Source organism: Anarrhichthys ocellatus, unplaced genomic scaffold (assembly GCF_004355925.1).
Source record: "Anarrhichthys ocellatus isolate YVR2014 unplaced genomic scaffold, GSC_Weel_1.0 scaffold43, whole genome shotgun sequence".
Lineage (NCBI taxonomy): Eukaryota > Metazoa > Chordata > Actinopteri > Perciformes > Anarhichadidae > Anarrhichthys > Anarrhichthys ocellatus.
The window spans coordinates 2,711,412-2,730,160 of record NW_022280073.1 but is presented as its reverse complement, the minus strand read 5'-3'; the positions used below and the strand labels follow the sequence as shown (position 1 = coordinate 2,730,160).

Genomic DNA, 18,749 nt, shown 5'->3' with positions numbered 1-18,749 from the left:
AGAGTGAAAAATTTAAAGGGGTCTGAATACTTTCCGTACCCACTGTACATCAGATGATTGCCTATTATGTGAAAATAAAGAAATAACAGTAATTTACAAAACTAGATAAAACTCCATCTTTTCTGCATTCTACTTTTTTTACAGCTCGCTGCCTCACATGTCAGCAGTTCACACAATGAAAACCAGAGGGGGGAAGGCACGCACACACACCTCCTTATGTGGGTATATACATATAAAAATATATATATATATATGTATATATTCATATTCATATATATTCATAATTCAAACTAAAGCTTATTTATGTCGAAATACAGTAATGTATAAGTTATTTCGCCATTATTCACTTTCCTAAAGTCTCCAAAACTCTCAAAAACCACATTTTAGGCACGGACACAGGCAGCAGACTCTCGCTTTTACGCAGTGACTTCCTTGTTGTGGCTGTAAATCTTCCCACTGAAGCAGCATATCGGTGTTTTCGAAATTTCATTGGCTATACGAAGCATCAGTCATCAGAACGATCGGTTGCATTTAGCTCGGTCTTCACATGAAAGAAGAGGGGCAGGCACTTTCCTTCAACGCGGACTCTTGTTGGCTATTGTAGGCTGTGGACAGGACATGGAAGCTCCTATTGGGTCAAGTGAGGTGTCAATCGAAAGTAGTGCAGCTGCCATTTTGAGACGTCGTTTTTGAGACCTGCATTTACTTTGACAGTCTGTTATGTTACACTAAATCGCATTCACAAACAATCGTCTTTTTGTAAAACTTTACAGGCTTGCATTTATGATTGTATTCGGAGATACACTCAAAACAATCGAGTCTTAAGACCTGGCAAAATGAACTGGCTACGCCACTGGTACCACAGGAAATACCGTCTAACTCGTGCATGCAGTGTCTGATGGTCACAGAACTGAATGGCTACATCAACCAGAGTCCTGACAGTACCCTCGACATGCGTGAAGATGCAAGGGCCCGATCAATGCTGCTTGCAGCTTTAATTTAATATTATAATTGATTCAAACTAGTTATAGCAACAAAACCAAAGAGATTGTCTTTTTATAGCATGTGTAGCTGGTCATGCAATGTCCCTCCTAGGCTATTGTAGGGCTAGGTAGGCCTTAGTACCTCCTACGTCCTTGTTCCCAATTTGTTTGGCTCCCTGTATAAGCCGTACCGATGAGCTGTGCCTTTCCTCTCTAACCCCTGGTGCGACAGGTTGTGCCCGTCACGTGCAATGCTTTGGTCTGGCTCCATAGCGACTCTCGCTTCCTGGAGCTTTCCAGATGAGGGCTGTGCAGTAAGCAGGCAGGAGAGACGCTGACTGCCATTGCTGTTTTGTTTTGTTTGGGTTTGTTTTAGTTTATTAGTTGGTTATTGTTGGTGTTAGTTCATTTTGTTGCCCTCGTGGCGCTCATTGCTTTCCCCCAAGAAATGAATAGCAGGTTCTTGTAGCTGCCATGTGGTGCTAACATTGTAGGCTGAACACCTGGTTTCTGTCTGTCTGTCCGAGTGCTGTAGGGCCAGTGAGAAGTGTGGCCGCCCAGATGGTGGAGGGTTTGGTGAATGAGTTTTTCACCTGTGCTTCACAACCCCATAATCGTGTGTTTGGTGGTAGTTTTCTTTGCACTCCCTCCACGAATTGTTTCTTTACCCTTTTGCTTTGCAGTGTGTGTGTGTGTGTGTTTGTGTGAGTACTCTCTCCCAGTATTACTTTCCCCTCTGTCTGCGGCTACAACCGTTCATCCTGTCGCACTCCCCTCTTCTACTGTAATTTGTGGCACGAAGTATATTGGATATATACCTTTTACTGTGTTGGATATATTAGATTGAATGGATTCCTTGTGTTTTTATTAATACCCTGTTTAAAATATTTGATGTAATACATTTTGTAATCTTGGGGGAATCCTGTCTTAGTCCATCATTTACCGCCATACTGTATGTACCAATAGAGGATCTGTGGGCTTTTGGTTGGTTTGAGCCAATATTAAAGGGCCAGTGTACCCTAAAAATTGTAAACCAAATCCGGGCCTTGCTGCGGCCCGTGGTCACACATGGAAAACCTCCAAACGGAGTTGCTTAAAACACATCCTGGTCAGCTGGCCGAACCACCTCAACTGGCCCTTTCAATGATTGGGAGCAGCTCCACACTCAGTCCGGATGTCTCAGCTCCTCCCCCTGTGTCTAGCTAAAACAGTTTTAGCTCTGAACTTCCACTCACCAACAGCGGCAAACATGCGTTTAGCTATGTGTCATGCAGACACCCAGGGATATTTAGCAGGTTAAAAATCTGAACCTGTCTGCAAATCCAAATCCTGTGAAAATGATTTTGACCGGCAATGGCAGCGGCAATCTCTAAATATTAATCAACGCCGAAAAAAAACCTAATTTTAAATGCTGGTTTGATTATGTTTTTAAGTTATCCACTGATGGTGCAGTGCAGTTTTGGTTCACCTGAACCTGTGCTCATTTTGACATAGCAATAGGGTTTAACAGCTGCATTTAATCTGGAAGTTCTTTTTGGGATAAAACCCTTTGAAAACCGTAGCGAACCTAGTCGGATGCAAAGAAACACGGCAATAGGATTCATTATTGATATTTCTACTATTTTATTTAGTGTTGGCAAAACACAAACAGACAGAACTTTTTGTTGCCGTTGAACTTTTATTTGGGAAGATGTATTTGGTCAAACAATATTTACCAATATCAACAAATGCTACAATACTGATTAAATTACACTACGAACTGATAAATATGAAGTCTGTTTCAGTAAAAACACATAAAATAATCAGAGCGCACAGCACATCAGAGACGACTGTGAAGGTCAAGTATGTCCAGTATGATCTCACAGAAATATGGCATGGAATATGTTAAAAATATGTTGCCAATATGTTGCCACCATGTAAACAATTAAATGTTCATCAGGCCATGTTGTGGAGGACACAAATTATAGGACTTTCAGCAAAGAGGTGTTTGTGTTGCATAATGTTGTACATGCAAGACGTGTTTACATATTATACTGAGCTTGCATACTTATTATAAACCCAACCTTTATGTTTTTCCCAAACCTAACACTAGTTTTGTAGCTTAAGCCGAAGCGTAAATTGTTACCGTGGTGGCAGCACGTCATTTGACACATGACGCCACCACTTAATGCTCTGTTAGGAGGTCGTGGTTATTTATTTCTGTGAGATCATGTTGGCCTTGTCTCACCCTGAATCTCCTGTTCCACCTTCATCCGGTTGTCTGATGACAGTTAGAAGCTGAAATATATAGCTCATATACAACAGCAACCCTCCGCAGACAGCCCAGCTCGTGCCTCTGACGTAATCCCTAAATTCGCATGTTTGACTTCAGCTTTGATGATAACGTTTGAGTCACAGACAAAAAAAAAGAAAAGAAAGAAAAATAACTACTATGATGATTACATGAGAGGCTCACTCTTGATGAATCTGTATGCTGAGAAAGGCCTCTGTCTCGGCCTGATGCACATGTAAACAGAGGTAGGGATGATGGAGTAGAGATGTTGTTGCAGGTAAGCTCTCTCCTACTGGAAACCAGCTGCTCAGGTCAGGGATCAGACAGGGCAGGAGCGCCATGGCAACATGGTAATGATAGCAGCTACCTGTAAAACACAAGCAGAGCAGACAACAGGCATCAATCACCCAGCAGACACCAGCGCCTCCACGCTTAGCAAGGCGCAGCATGCTCAGAGCACGTGGAGGATGCAGAGCTCTTAGAGGAGCAGCTGCCCCGTGCTTCTTATTCCCTTTCATTTATGAATTATAAATTGGTAAGAAACCAATTTATTCTTTTAATTCTAAAAGTGTCACAGGTTGCAGAAAGTAATTTATGATTGGTGGTCAACGGCAGAGTTTTAATTAAGTCCAGGCCAGAGTTCACTTTGCTGTAGATGGAAGTGGTTCTGCCCATGTGGCAGCCAGGCAACCTCCGGTTCTGCCGAGTAAAGCCGATAGTGAAGTGTCTTAAAACTTGCATTATCTCTACTGACCAGCAGGGGGTGACTCCTCTGGTTGTAAAAATAAATCAGATGACTCTACTTCTCTCTTGATTTATTACTTCAGTAAACATTATAAAAATCAGTTACCAGAGCTGTATACGGCATCTCTACGTCACTCCTCCGCAGTCCAAACATGGAAACTTCATTCATTGGTAGCAAAAACATGATGGCGAAAGCCGTTTTCCAAGATGGCAATGGCCAAATCGCCGAAATCGAGGCTTCACAATGGTAGTCCACAAACCAATGGGTGATGTCACGATGACTAGGTCCACTTCTTATATACAGTCTATGGTAACAGCGGCTGAGTAGGGGCAATGTACTCACCAGTGTGTGTACTGGTGGTTCTGATTCAGCACACAGTCAACTATAGTATAAAAACTATAAAAGTTGTTCTGAGAAAGTGTGAGAAACTGCAACCTCGAGAGGTCCTTCAGCATTGGAATTGTAATAAAAAGCTATTTTTTGTTAATTAAATGGCTTTTTTACTCTACAAATTCTTTTTTTAATATACAAGCCAGTAAACACCAAAAGCGGAGGATTACTTGTGGCCTAAGCTTAGTCTGCATAGTATGTGCTTAAGTGTACCAGTATGTAGCGTAACAGTGAATTTAAAGGTGGTTACAGGAAAACATTTTAACGTTGGAAAAATCAACTGTCCATTGATGATGTAAGGTGAAATATGAAAAAAAAAATCATGTTGTGGCGTTATTACGGATGCCAGTCAGACAATTAATAAATTAAAAATAAAATCAGTACAATGATGCTACAATAAGCAAACTTCATCACCATAATTCTGTTCAATACATTCGGATGTCCAAAGGTAAATTTCACGTTCTCCAACCAAACATCACCGGTGGTTATCAGCTATCAGCAGTTTGTACAGGTACAAGTACAGGTCATTTGGAAGGTTGTTATTGGATGAGATGGAAACATGAACAAACCAGATGAGACAGATGAGTGACATCATTCTGACATCTGAGAATACAGATATAGTGTATATGTTCTTTTTTATACACAGTTCCCTAGTTTGTGGTTGTTTAGTTTCATGAGGCTGTGATTATCCTAGAGGTCATTTCATACAGGTAGGTCAAGTTTCAAACAATGGTCTCAATACAATTAAATGGCTACTAACATCATCACACATCAATACAATTGGGCTCATTGGATCCACAAGAGCCTCAGCTTTTCACTCATATACAATATATGCAATTCCAATGACTGTTTAGGGACCCCAGTATGGGGAAATATTCAAATACATCATTAAAAACTGCTTGGATTTTGAAAACTGCATGTCTGTAAAGCCATATCCATATAACAAATTTGCATTCACAAATTATGAGGTCAGAGGTCAAGATTTTTCCCTCGCCAACAAAACTACTCCAAATTTAGAGCGTTATTTTGTCCTCTTCCCTACAAGCTAGCTTTACATGGTTGATACCAATATATTCCTTAGGTTGTATCAGTTTCATGTTATACCAACGCTCTTCTAGCTAGCTATGAAATCTTACTGAGCCTGCAAACAAAACTGTCCAAAAGACAATATGCCTGCCGGGCCCAACGAATTGCTGTCAGATTTCTGTGGATGATTACGTAGATACAAGGGCCATCACTAAACAGATACAGTCTACAGTCTACAAGTCCAGCAAAAACAGATACGCAAGAAAAAATTTGATTTATTTTCATATATTATGTTTCTTTTTATGGAGCAGCTATTTCCATTTTCATTACATTTTAGAAAGAATACTGTAATGGCAATACAAGTAAAGAAGATTCAATTGAATGGAACTAAGTGAGGAACGAAAATAAATGTGTGTCTCCCAAAGTTTCCTGATGGACTCAAAGGGCTTCCAAACCTAGTGTGATAAAGAAGAGATTAAAATTGTATTAGGCGGAGCAGAACCAGAGTTCAAATTGTGGCTCACTTTGCATATTTCTGCCAAAAATGGCAAACAAAAATACAACAAAAAGATGACTACCAAAAAAGACCGATACTGCTGAAAAGCATGCAGCAACTGGACAAACCAACAGAGAGGTAGATCATATCAGAAATCCTCTCAAATATCAGACACGCCTTTCATTCACTTCATCGGCAGCTATCATCGGCAGAGACGGTTAGGGGGAATTTCTGGAAGTGAAGAAACCCACCGTCAGATCGAGAGGGGATCACTGAGAGTGACGCAGGAAAGGCAGGCACGAGGAGAGGAGAATGGAGCGAGATGGAGAGAATAGGGAGAGACGGCTGTAGGGAGAGGGAGAGTGATGAGATGACTATGAAGTTTGACAGGTGAATGAACATGACTACACTGCAGAGCCCGACCATGAAAAGACTCGAGGCGTCCGTCAGATTGGTGATTTTGTGCCCATCTGCACAATGTTCCGATCCTGACCAACTGGAAGGACGCCAGTTTAGGAGGAGAGGAGGTGGATAGAGTGGATTTATGTCAGGGCATATCTGTGTGTGTGTCTGTGTTTAAGGCGTGTATATATATTCAGAGAGAGAGAGAGAGAGAGAGAGAGAGAGAGAGATGTAAAGATAGCTCTTTGTAGAGATCTGAGGCCGTGGAGTGACTGTGTCTGCTTGGCTCAATAGTCACAGAGTGTTGCCAGTCATGGCCACATCAAAGCTCTGCCTGCCACCACAGAGAGCCCCCCCTTCCACTTCCGGAGGACACACTCAAACACACCCACCCATTTGAATGATTTCATCCATTCCTCAGCCCATAATCCTGCTGTCAACCTTCACCACTACTTGTACTTTGTCTTGACCTTTACCTCAGCCTTGAGGACTAATCCTGGTTTATTACACCGTGTTTTTATGGTTTTGGGGCATCATTTCCGTCAATTATGATACTCGCCACAGTACCTACTGGTGTTATTATTCAGTTTTCAAATAAATTATCTTTTAGAGGATTTCGGGAGACAAAACATAATATTCTTTCCTGCTGAGGTGCTGTCCCTGGTGTTAAAAGGTGCGGCCGTTGAGTGTGCTGAGAGACAAAATAATTGTCCCCCATCCATCCTGTGGAAAAATACCTATGATGTGAGCATAACTGCACACATGTGCGGGTACATTTAAGGGTCCCGGTAGACCCTTAAATGTAGACCACTATTGGCTTATTTCAACTGCCCTGTACTTATACCCTCTAACTTTAGACCCTCGGCTACATTGTTATCTTTTCAATGACAATGGATCAGGGCTTCGTGCATTCGAGCTGAACGGTCAAGGCATGGGGTTCACTGTCCGGTGCACACGGAATACACTATATAGATTGATGGAGGTGATGCGTAACCAATGTTTAAGCCGTACCCCGTAAGAGACAGAGAGAGTTAAATATGAGCCGAGGACGGTGTGTTGGCGTGTTTACATTTTGCTGTTTAATACAGTGCAATACATAAATGTTTGGCTTCCAAAAAAGCTATTTGTCTAGAGAACTGATTGCCAGCATGCCTTTGAATGTGCCAAAACTCTTGGGTCGAGTTATCTTGCTTACTGCTTTCGATTTTCCCCGGGTCTTTAATGTGGAGGTGGACGCAAGCGATGTAGGAGCTGGAGCGGTGCTCTTTCATTAAGATGCACGGAGTGATATGTTGTTGCGAGGTTGATGATGGAAACTGTAGTGATTTTGCAGTTAGACTGTTAATCAATTAATTAATCTTAACTACCTTTAACTAATTGCCAGGACGCCATTTAGGGGAGAGCTGCCAATTATGTTACTTTCCCTTTTCTCCTGTTTCTGTGTTGATAGAGACTCAGGTTTAGGATTGTCTTTTATTTTTGGGTATTTTATTTAGTATTTTGATTTTATTTCTACTCAGGGCTGGTTGCTTAGTTACTTTGACCAGGGCTGTCGGTGATGTTACAATCCAGCTTCTATATCAATAAAGGATTGAAATACTGAACTAATTGACTCATCATATTCTTCATCTAGTTTTCTGCTGTCCCCTGCTCCCCTACACCAACATGGGGTTATAACAGAAGAAATCCGTCATCGTACAGGAAAACTTGGGTTAAAAACTATGGCATGTACGGTAGGTCAAAGTGTGGGTCTCTCAACTGTGATCTATGTTTACAATGGACAGTTTGGGTAATATACTGTACACCTTGGTTTTCTCTTAAAATAAGGGGTTGGGGGGCAGAGAACAAATGTTTAACTGCCATTTGGTCCTACGACAGAATAAGAGTCAGTCAGAAGAAAAACTATTTTCTGAGAAGATGAGAGAGAGATGATGCAAGAGGATGGGAGAGCAATGACACCTGATGATCAGTGCACCAAAGGTCTACTGGTAGTAATGCCATAAAAGTACTACTCTAGAGTGGCAACAAAATTAATCTGGAAAATCAGCAGACACAAACAAGACAAAGTGTGTCAGTAGTGGTATAAGGTGTAAGGTAAGATAATTCTCCTGACTACTGAACTGAACTGAAATAGGCCTAGGCCAATTAAATCAATAAATTGCTTGAACAAAATATGTTGAACCTCTCTGTAAACTATTAGGCCATGATGATGAACTCATGAACAGAATAGTAATTTTGCATGTCAGCATTATCGAGTCAAACAAGTATTTTTTTCCCACTGTAGAGAAAGGCAGACCATCTGTCTGGAACACTCAAGAGTTTTGTTTGTAGCTAACTTGTTGAATGTCATGAATTCGCATCAGTTGCTTGTACGTGCCACTTAACACATCTATTCATATGAATGTTTCTGCCATGAGGCCAAATTTGTCTTTCAAAATAACTTTTCCTGCTTAATGTTTTTAGCACCCAGATGCAAAACACTACACCTCGTTATATTGTTGTTCACGGTAAGAATTAGTTGAGAAGAGTTGAGTCACATCATACAAATATTGCCCTTAGTTCACCAGGTTCAAATAAGTTCTCAAGAACCTACAAAAAGCAAACGAACATCAAAAAGTCAAATATGAAACAACATTGTGATCTATATCTGAGTGAGGTAGTTATAGTGTTTGACCAGAGTGGTTTGGAGATTTAAAGGTTTCAATTTTGTCTAGATCAATAGAGACCCATTGGGTAGGTCAGTGCTTTTCTTCCGCAATTCCAGATCACAGTGTCCTGATGCAGGAAGCTAATAGCTCATATCAATCACAGCCAAAACCGGTTCCATGGCACATTGATTGTCAGTCAGTAGCAGGATTGTAATGTTGGTCTATATGTCCAGACATCCTCACAGGACTGAAAGCTTTATTGGTGAATGTGAATCCTCAATCACTCAGATTAAGTATATTGAAGAACTAATATAGCAGTGTGTAGACTAAAAGAAAAAGAAACAACTTCAAATTTCAAGTGACATAATCATGGTTACACGGGCCCCACTATGATTTTGATTGTTAGAGGTTTGGCTCAATGGATGGCAATCAGTTGGTCCACCATTTTGGTCCAGACTGTAATATGATCACTCTCTTACCGTTTTTGAGTGAAGTTTCATAGCAACTGTTGGACCGAGTGCTATAAAATTTGTTACACACCCATTTATCAGTCAGTATGAGTTGCAACAACATTGGTCATACTGTCTATTTTTAATTAGCGCCAAATCAATAACATTATAAGCTATACTTTGTCTTTGCTGCTATTTTGCAAATGTTGCTTTGTTAAGCTAAACTGAATTTGGTAAAAACATTATACCTGCTTAGCATTAGCATGTTAAATTGTGAGCATGTTTGCATTCTGATCTAGTATTTAGCCAAGGTCTTAAGAACTCACACAAGCACTCCGTGTTGTGTCAGCATCTAAAACTAATATGCTTTAAAGCTTCTTTTTCTACTCTTCCAGAACAGATTTGGAACGATATCTCCTATCATATCACAGCCAGTACTTCTGTTTGTCACTTCAAGCACACATTGAAACAGACTGAAGGACTAAACTGTCATCAATAACTGCCATCATTTTCACCACCCACATGCCCCATCTTAGCCACCATGTCTCTGTCTGCTGTTTACGGCTTTCCGTGTTTCTGTATTCATAACGGTTGATCTCATTTTGAATTATTTTGTCTTAGTCACTTGTTTTGTTATCCATCTGTTAACTGCTTTAACACTTCAATGGATAATCACAATACTAAAATCAGAGCTGTGCCCTCTCTCCCTGCACTAAGAGCATGACCACAGGATGCGCAAAGTCTGGGGCGGGGGTGCTGTAAAACTCATGAATGGAGCTGCAAGCGACCTTCACCCCGGGCCTTTCGAAGCCTACCTAGAGGCGACGGCCATGGCTCCTTATAGAGGAAATGCACGGCGAGCGGCAGCCAGTGCAATGGAAAGGTTTCAGGAATGGCCATCACTGACCCCCTGAGTTAAATCCCAGACTGCTAATGACAAGTGTAAAAACGTGAAAATGTGTGGAACACTGCCTCAGATGAAGTCAGACAAAATTGCCTCGTGACTGTTAACATGCAGCTCTGCTATGAGCGACACACAAGAAAGAGGCGCGGTGGAGCTATGAGGGTTTACCAACAGTTTCCGATGGAACAACAAGATTTAGTGACAAGCTCTTTTTAATACTTTTCATTGGTTAATTATTTATGATATTTATATCATTGATTTATGAAAAAAAAGATAAGATATGGAGATACAAGTTTTCCACCTTACGGCAACAAAATACTGCTAGAAAACATTCAATCTTGGGAACTAAGGGAAGGACAATGGTCATGAAAAGTCAAGCCAATGGGGAAGTCAAGCCAATGGGGAAGTCCATCAGGGGGCGACTCCTCTGGTTGTATAGAAGTCTATGAGAAAATGACTCTACTTCTCTCTTGATTTATTACCTCAGTAAACATTGTAAACATGAGTTTATGGTCTTAATCTCTAGTTTCAAGTCTTCTTCAATACAGCATGATGTTCATTTCGTAAATTATGGTCCATTTAGAGTCAAACAGACCATAAGGTTGTGATTGGCTACTGCTTTCAGAGCTGTATACGGCGTCTCAACCGCCCTTCTCTTCTGTCCAAACATGATCGCTTCCACTCACTGGTTGCAAAAAACGATGCCGACGGGCAAAATGCCAAACTTGAGGCTTCACAACTGCAGTCTACAAACCAATGGGTGACGTTATGACGACTACGTCCACTTCTTATATACAGTCTCTGGTTTATTCTGAATGACTGTGAATGTGCTCAGGAGAAAAAACGTTTCAAAGAGGACAGGTGTTACTTGTGATTGTGAAGCGGGGCATACTTGTAAGAGAGCATACCTTAGAGAACCTACAATAATAATTACATGAAAACTTATGCTGAGACACAGTGACCTAAACCTGTATTTAATGTTTTAAGTTATGATTAATATGTCATGTACTTAAATATCACATTCTCGGTTGCATTTTTTGGATCCTTCCATAATTCTGGTCGTGCCTAAAGTTAGGCATCTCGATGCTTCTACAAGGCCTAAACATCACTATTTGTAGCCGTGCTAGTGTCTGTTGTTGGGCTGGTCACTTTGTCCATCACTTTTAGACCAGACTGAAATATAGCTTGACAACTATTGAATGGATTGCCATGACAATTTATTTTGACAGAGGATGAATCCTAATGCCTTTGGTTATCCCCTGACTTTTCCAGACTATCCTTCCAAGAAGAATTACAGCATCAGTTGTTTCAGCAAGTGCCCCGCAGTGACATATAGCTCCGTTCAAGTCCTATAACAGATGTAAGAATTATGACAAGAGAAAAAGAGTAAGTCGGGTGGTGTTGCTATAGTCCGTGTAGAAAGAAGGCCGGGGTGAATGGATGGGTTTAAACACATTGGATTTAAACATGGCAAACTGCTGCTCTTTTTCCCTTTCCAACCGTCAGTCACCTTTATTGTAACCATAACACAGATGTTGCTCTTAATTATAGGTAGTCATCTTGGGCGTATTCTTTGACATGTCAGAGCCTTCTAGCTGGCCTACAACTATGTGTCATCGTTATTTGTTAACATAAGGCTTTTATTGAGACACTCCAATTTAATCTAATCTAACTAATCTTAATGTCTACTATACATATAAATTACATTTATAATTAAAGAAAATCATTAAATTAATACATTATTAATATTAAATTAAATTAAATATTCTGGCCATTATGAAAGGCAAACTATGTAGAAAGAGGGGCTGGCAGCACAGCGGCCGCAGCAACACCGTCTGTGTGGACGCCATGTGCATCAGAGATGCAGCAGTTTAGCGAGGCAGCCATCACTCTCAGGAAGGCAGTGTAGCCCTAGAGTAGGATAGAAAATATGCGCGCTCAGTTCATGTAGGGTCGGGTGAGAATTTTTGGGCTATTAGCTCTAGTCTCAGTCCAATGGCAGTTCTCATATGATGTGATCCAGCATTAAGCCCTCCACTAGAGGATGACACTCATTTCACCTGTCAAGGTAATCAGTCACAGTCTTAGGTAACCTCAGATCTTCCGGAAAGCTTTGAGCAGTGCATGCTGGGAGCTGAGCAGACACACATGCAGTGGAGTGTTTGCTTGTGTTTTGCAATAGAGGGAAGGGTGGCATTTTCATTTGATTGGGGATTAAAGGTCACGAAGAAGTATTTAAACGCTCCTGCTCAACTTTGGCGCTAATCACTCCTCTACAGCTGTGAGCTGGAGGAGTCGGCAGAGCGCTCAGATCACCGTTGTCACAGCTTGTTGTCTCCCACTTTACGGTGACAGAGCCGTACCCACCCAGTAATCCCTTGCAGCAAAGTTTGGAGTAAGCTGACGGCATGGAAAAAGATAAATAAGGATTTTCATTTCTAACCATGTAATGAAAAATTGCATAGCACTTCCTCTCCGTGCTACATTTATCTCCAATGCAGTTTCAGATATTCCCAGACTGTAATTTATCACAATGCACAAAAAACTTTCCACCTTGGGTTTTTAACAGGCCAAAGAACTGAAACTTATTTAAAATAATGATGTCTTACTTACAGACTAAGCATACATGCATTTAACATCTACAAAGCTTCCCAGCTTTTCAACCAGTGCCAGGCTGAGGAAGTAACACATCTGCACGCCCAAGAAACTTCTCCCACTTAAAGAGAGATTGAGGACATCAGTGACAAATGTCTTGCATTAACTTTGTTGTTTATTTTTTCCCCCGGAAGACGTGAAATAACCGCATTAAATCAAGTAGTCACTTGGCCATTAATCTCAATGCAGCTGACTAGTCCCTCAAAGCTAATGGGGTTTAGAATTTGCATGAGGCGAGTTTACCCACAAAGCTTCGCCAAAGAGGATTGCTGTTCAGACAGAGAGCTTATTGTCACACTTGTTCATAGACATGGATTAACGATACCAGGCCCAAAGAACTCCAGTAACTGTGGCAGCAACTCAGAAGTTCCCCTCCACTGGCTCAGATCCCTGTTTCAGAGGGACGGAGATTCAGACAGTCTGCAGCACGAGCGGCAAAATGCCTCACTTTGTTTAATTTATACAAATGCTCGTCCAGTGCCAGATTGTTAAGCGTCCATCAAAAGCATATCTTGCTTGTTTAAGCTATGAAGGTAAAGAGGAAGCCAAACACGATAATTGAAATTTGAAATGATTCCCCAACACTTACCTTTCTCTTTCCCTAAATTTCAGTCTCTCTTTCAATATTTATTCTTTGTCATATCATCGCAGCGTGGCACCACTCCTAAATTCCCGCTCTGTGTTGTCAACTTAGCATTTTACATCATTTGAATAAGCCTCTTTCAGTGCGAGCGTGTGCGCTGTGTTTCATGGTAAGGAAGTAAAGCAGCTTTGGAGTCTAAATATAACATGTATCCACTGCATTACTTCTTTAATATTTATCAGCAGGAAAAAGGTGTTCGAAATGTTGCTTATATCCGTGTATAAAATTCAGTAGGAAAACAGCAAAAAAAAAAAAAACACACACAAGTTGTACTCAACACTGTTTGAACAACACACACACACATACACGCTCGAAACTGCGCCTTCAGGACAACACACACACACACACATACACACTCGAAACTGCGCCTTCAGGACAGCACAAATCCTCCAACATCCTTTTGGAAACAAAACTTTATCTTGTCTACCGCTGCCCACATTGTGTTACTGATCCACAGTGTGAATTACAATAGCATTCTGAGCACTGACTCTCACTTGTATGATGATAGCTGCTCCACAGTGACAACAGGCTGTTGTGATACAACATCAGAAGTGATCAGTTTATTCCCTTGGCGTGTCAGGGATGTGTATCACATCATAGTCACAGTGTAATCCACCTCTCCTGCTGAGCATAATGATAAAGCAATGCAAACAGTTTTTCAAACATCCATCCATCCACTCCTGATACTCACTGATTGCTTTACAGCAGGGGTGTCAAACTCATTCTCACTCCGGGCCACATCAGCATCATGGTTTCCCTCAAAGGGCCGGTTGTAACTGTAAGACTGTATAACTGTAACTACTCCTAACATATTGTTAAATAACTGTCTCTGCTTTTGATTATTGCTTATTCAAGTGTAAAATTATTGTACATGCAGTTATATAAATGTAAAATGATATTTAAGCACATTTCTGTTATTATAACATAATCATTTTAATTTATGGTTAAGAAACCCACATACTGGGTGACCGTGGCTCACTGGCTTAAGAGTCTAGCAACCTGGTTAAGAGTCTGCCAGACTCTTCACCGGGTTAAGAGTCTGGCAACCGGAAGGTCAATGGTTCGATCCTCGACTGGGACGTGTCACTTGTCGAAGTGTACCTGAGCAATACTGAACCCCAGGCTCCCTGGGTGCCTGTCATTGGCAGCCCACTGCTCCCAATATACAGGGATGGGTCAAATGCAGAGACAAATTTCCCCCTTAACGGGATCAATATAGTATAATAAAATTACTCTATCAAAGATCTAACTTTTAAAGAAAATAACAAAGACAAATATCATCAAACACAAGTTATTACATTAACTTTGTTCAAAGCTATTTTTGTCACCTCTCTGCATCACTAATGTCCCTCCCTGTCGTCGTCCCGTGCATGGCAGCTACATCCAAGAGCTCCTCACTGACTGTCAGGTCTGCCTTGAGCCTCTTACAAACATTGATAGATGATGTATCTCGTCTCTTAGCTAGCTGTGTTGTTAGATTTCCTGCTAGTTCCTGAACTCGGTCTGCGATGGTGTTTCTTCACAAACTGACATTTGTAAAAGTCTGTATCTGGTCGGAGCTCACCTGCTCACATACCTTTAGCATGCACTGGGCTGGAGCTTTTGTAAATATATTCTGCTGTGATTGCAGTCTGCCTTTTAATTCTTGGACAATTTGATGTTTTTCTTGGAGGCTAAATTTTGCTCCGTTTTTGGTGTCAAAATGCCGCCATGAATTGTATCTTTCATCACCGACACGCCTCATAACACAGAAGACAGACCCGTTTTTCTCCTTGAAGCACAGACATGTATTCGCTTTCCCATCTTAAATTACATCTTCTTCCCTCTGCATCAATTTTTCTCTTCGTGGACATTTTGGGATTATTTGTCGATCTTTTTCAACTCAATCACTTGTTGGAAAACTGCTTTACGGGCTGTTCCCTCTCCTGTCCACCTGTTGTGATAGTTTTAATGTTGGTACACAAACAACATGCTATCTCATAATTTCAACTTTCTGTCTCATAATTTCGACCATGGAGATATTTTTATTTTCAAGTCCAACTTTTAATTTTTTTTCCAAAATTAAAAAAACAACAACATTTTTTTTTTTTTTTTTTTTGCTGGCGGATTCGCGGGCCACATAAAATGACGTGGCAGGCTGGATTCGGCCCGCGGGCCTTGAGTTTGACACCTGTGCTTTACAGGGTCACAGGGGGACTGGAGCTAAAACACAGATAGATGTGTGAGGTGACAGCATTAAAAGGCAAACGATTGTTTTCGTCTCACTCTGCCTTAGCTGAAGAAGAGCAACAAAGTTGCCAGAGAAAAAATGATGATAAGATTGTACGTTTTTGCAGACCACGGGACACGTTGAATTTGGATGTTCCTGAACCAAAAACATTTTTCATATATACACGTCATATCAGCTTTGTATCCCGCTTGCAGAAAAGCATAATGACTTGTGGCTATATGTGGCAACAAAACTATTTGGTTAAGGTTAGAAAAACATCATGATTTGTGTTAAAATAATAACGTAGCAATGTTAACAACCATAATACAACAACAACCATAATAGTGTAGTTAGGGTGCCAAGGCAGCTAAAGCGACATGTCTTTAGCCAGCAAAAGTGTACATGCAATTAACACGATAGCAACTAAGAGAGAGAACTGAAAACAAAAAACATACATCTGTCTTTTTTTGTTCTGGAGAACCTAAAATGTAAAACCTAAAAAGCAACATTTACTAACAAAGGAAACATATTTAACCAATTAGCTTACAAAATATATTTTCATTGCTTAATTTAAGTTCAATATCTATTTGCAAATCTGCATGTAACTAGTGTTAATAAATAACAACCGCCCTTAGTGGACGATCTTAGGCAACGCTAATTCACACAGGACACGAACGGCGGTCTCCTGTGTGAAAGTCTTGTTTGTCTGACCCACCCACCATCAGTCTTACAGAACTTTCTCACTTCATTTTATCGTAATTATATCATGTAATTTAAAAAAACGTCTGTTCTATATCACTTGCTTTGAGCAAATGCAAAAACGTCTACATTCAACATACCCGTGGTTGGCAGAAACATACAATGTAAAGAAAATACCATAGTCTTAGCTAGGTATAAGAGGCCTGAGCCTATATCTATATGGTTATGTCTTGTCAAATCTGCATAATTAAAAGTCATGCCAAATTAGGTGGCAAAACGTATATATTACACACTGAACAAAAAACTTCAACCTGGGTTTGTTTTTTCCGCGGTGTGTGAAAACGGCGTGTTTACATAATGAGTAATTCTATAGAATGTATACAAGAAGTGGACGTAGTCAAAAGGCGTCACCCATCCGTTTGTGGAGTTTGGCATTCTTGCCATCGCTGTCTTGGCTTTTTGATATTAGTAGTGACACAAGAGGGAGGAGCTAAGTACAACCGATTGCTGGATAAGACATTTTTAGGCAATCAAAATGGGCTAAAATTCTAAGACAAAAACAAAAACAGGGAAAACCACCAAACTGGGAAACGCTGTGGTAGCAACCTGACAATCACAAGGTAGCCCGGCCCTAAAGCATACCACAGTTTACCATCTGTTTGACTCTAAATGGACCATCATTTACTAAATGAACATCATGCTGTATTGAAGAAGACTTGAAACTAGAGATTGAGACCATAAACTCATGTTTACAATGTTTACTGAGGTAATACATCAAGAGAGAAGAGTGGCTTTGGGTCAATACAAGTTGCTGTAGCAACTACATTTCTAGCTCATAACAGCTTCAGATGTTTTTCAGGTCAGTGTCATCAGATCAGTCACATGAACGATAAGGGTCACAACAATACAACTAGAAGATAATCTCAGTCTTGTGTCAAAGTCTTTTCCACTTTGACTAGTGTTGCTCTCCTGTTAGAGTTGCATGGTACCCTTCACTGCTTCGATATCAACAGAATCAAACATGGGAGCAACCTGCAATCACCACTTGTTGCAGCAAAGACTATGGTTGCTTTAATATATACATTTTGTGTAATAATGGGCTTTTATAACCCCCTCTGTCCAGTCATAACAGCTGGGGTTGGGACTGGGATGACAAAAGGACCCATAGGACATGTCTAACTATTAATAAGTGAACGGAAGTAGCACAATTAAAATGTAATTATTGTAAGATGTGACGGTTTATTCTACCGGTACAGTGCCATTCTTAATAGGTTTTTTTTGCTGTGGCTTATAGAGAACAGGTCCATCAGCCCCAACACGATGCACAGTGTAGTTTTAGCACATGGCGCTGACATGCACATGGAGAAATCTCACTCCCCAAATGACTTTGTAAACAAGATATGATGGCAGTTGCTATTAACATAATTCCGATAAAGGAAGGAATAAGTGTCAGGAAGCAGTTATTGCATTATTTAGAGTGTCATAAAGAGCCAGGCTATTGATTTGAGAGCAGAAGCGGCTCAGCAGTTATTTCTGTCATCGTCACCCTCATTAAACTGATGTATGACAATTGCTGTTCTCCTTTTTGCCTCTCTTGCTTCTGTTCCCATCACTCTTTCACTCACTTTTTTATGCACTTTGTCTGGCTGGATGTCTGCTCAGGAAAATAAATTGTGAGGAACACACTTGTTGCCATTGACAGCCATTTAAAGTGTGTTTGGATATTTGGCGTAAGATATGTAACCACCTTAGACAGTAATGGTTATCCCTCTGCTCTTTGAATCAACTGGTACACAGTATAGTTACTTATACTATAGAACAGCTTACTGTTAGTAACACATTGTGAAATCACAAGACTGCTAGCAGCTCTGCAAGGCTCTGTGCACTTATTTGAAATAAATGCTAACATGTTTAAAGTGACAACACTAACAAGCTGATGTTTAGCAGGTATAATATATACCATGGTGCTATGCAGGTATTATGCAGTTCCATTGCCCACCTGATTGTTACATGCATTAGGATGTTTCTCAAATGTGAATTAGGCTGAAGATGAGCATGTTGCCTGGAGACAACTCTTCTTATCAAACATTGGACTTTGTCATTAACCTCTAATAACTGCTTTAGCACTCACTACAGCTGATTCTTCCACTATGCAGGTAAATATATGCAGTGAAAGGTCAATCTCTCTCTCTCTCTCTCTCTCTCTCTCTCTCTCTCTCTCTCTCTCT

The 18,749-nt window shown here is 40.6% G+C and overlaps 1 protein-coding gene across 5 annotated transcripts in view; it reads right to left on the bottom strand.

The window, feature by feature from the left end:
- Window positions 1-351: 351 nt before the first annotated feature.
- Window positions 352-18,749, bottom strand: part of tsnare1 (T-SNARE Domain Containing 1) — a 153,590-nt gene continuing 135,192 nt past the window's right edge. For 4 of the 5 annotated variants that reach the window (XM_031868652.1, XM_031868651.1, XM_031868650.1 and 1 more), the window contains one exon: window positions 353-3,622. The gene's annotated coding sequence lies outside the window, so the exon portion shown is untranslated. Of the gene's footprint in view, window positions 3,623-18,749 lie in introns of all 5 variants that reach the window. The other variant, XM_031868648.1, reaches the window with a different exon arrangement.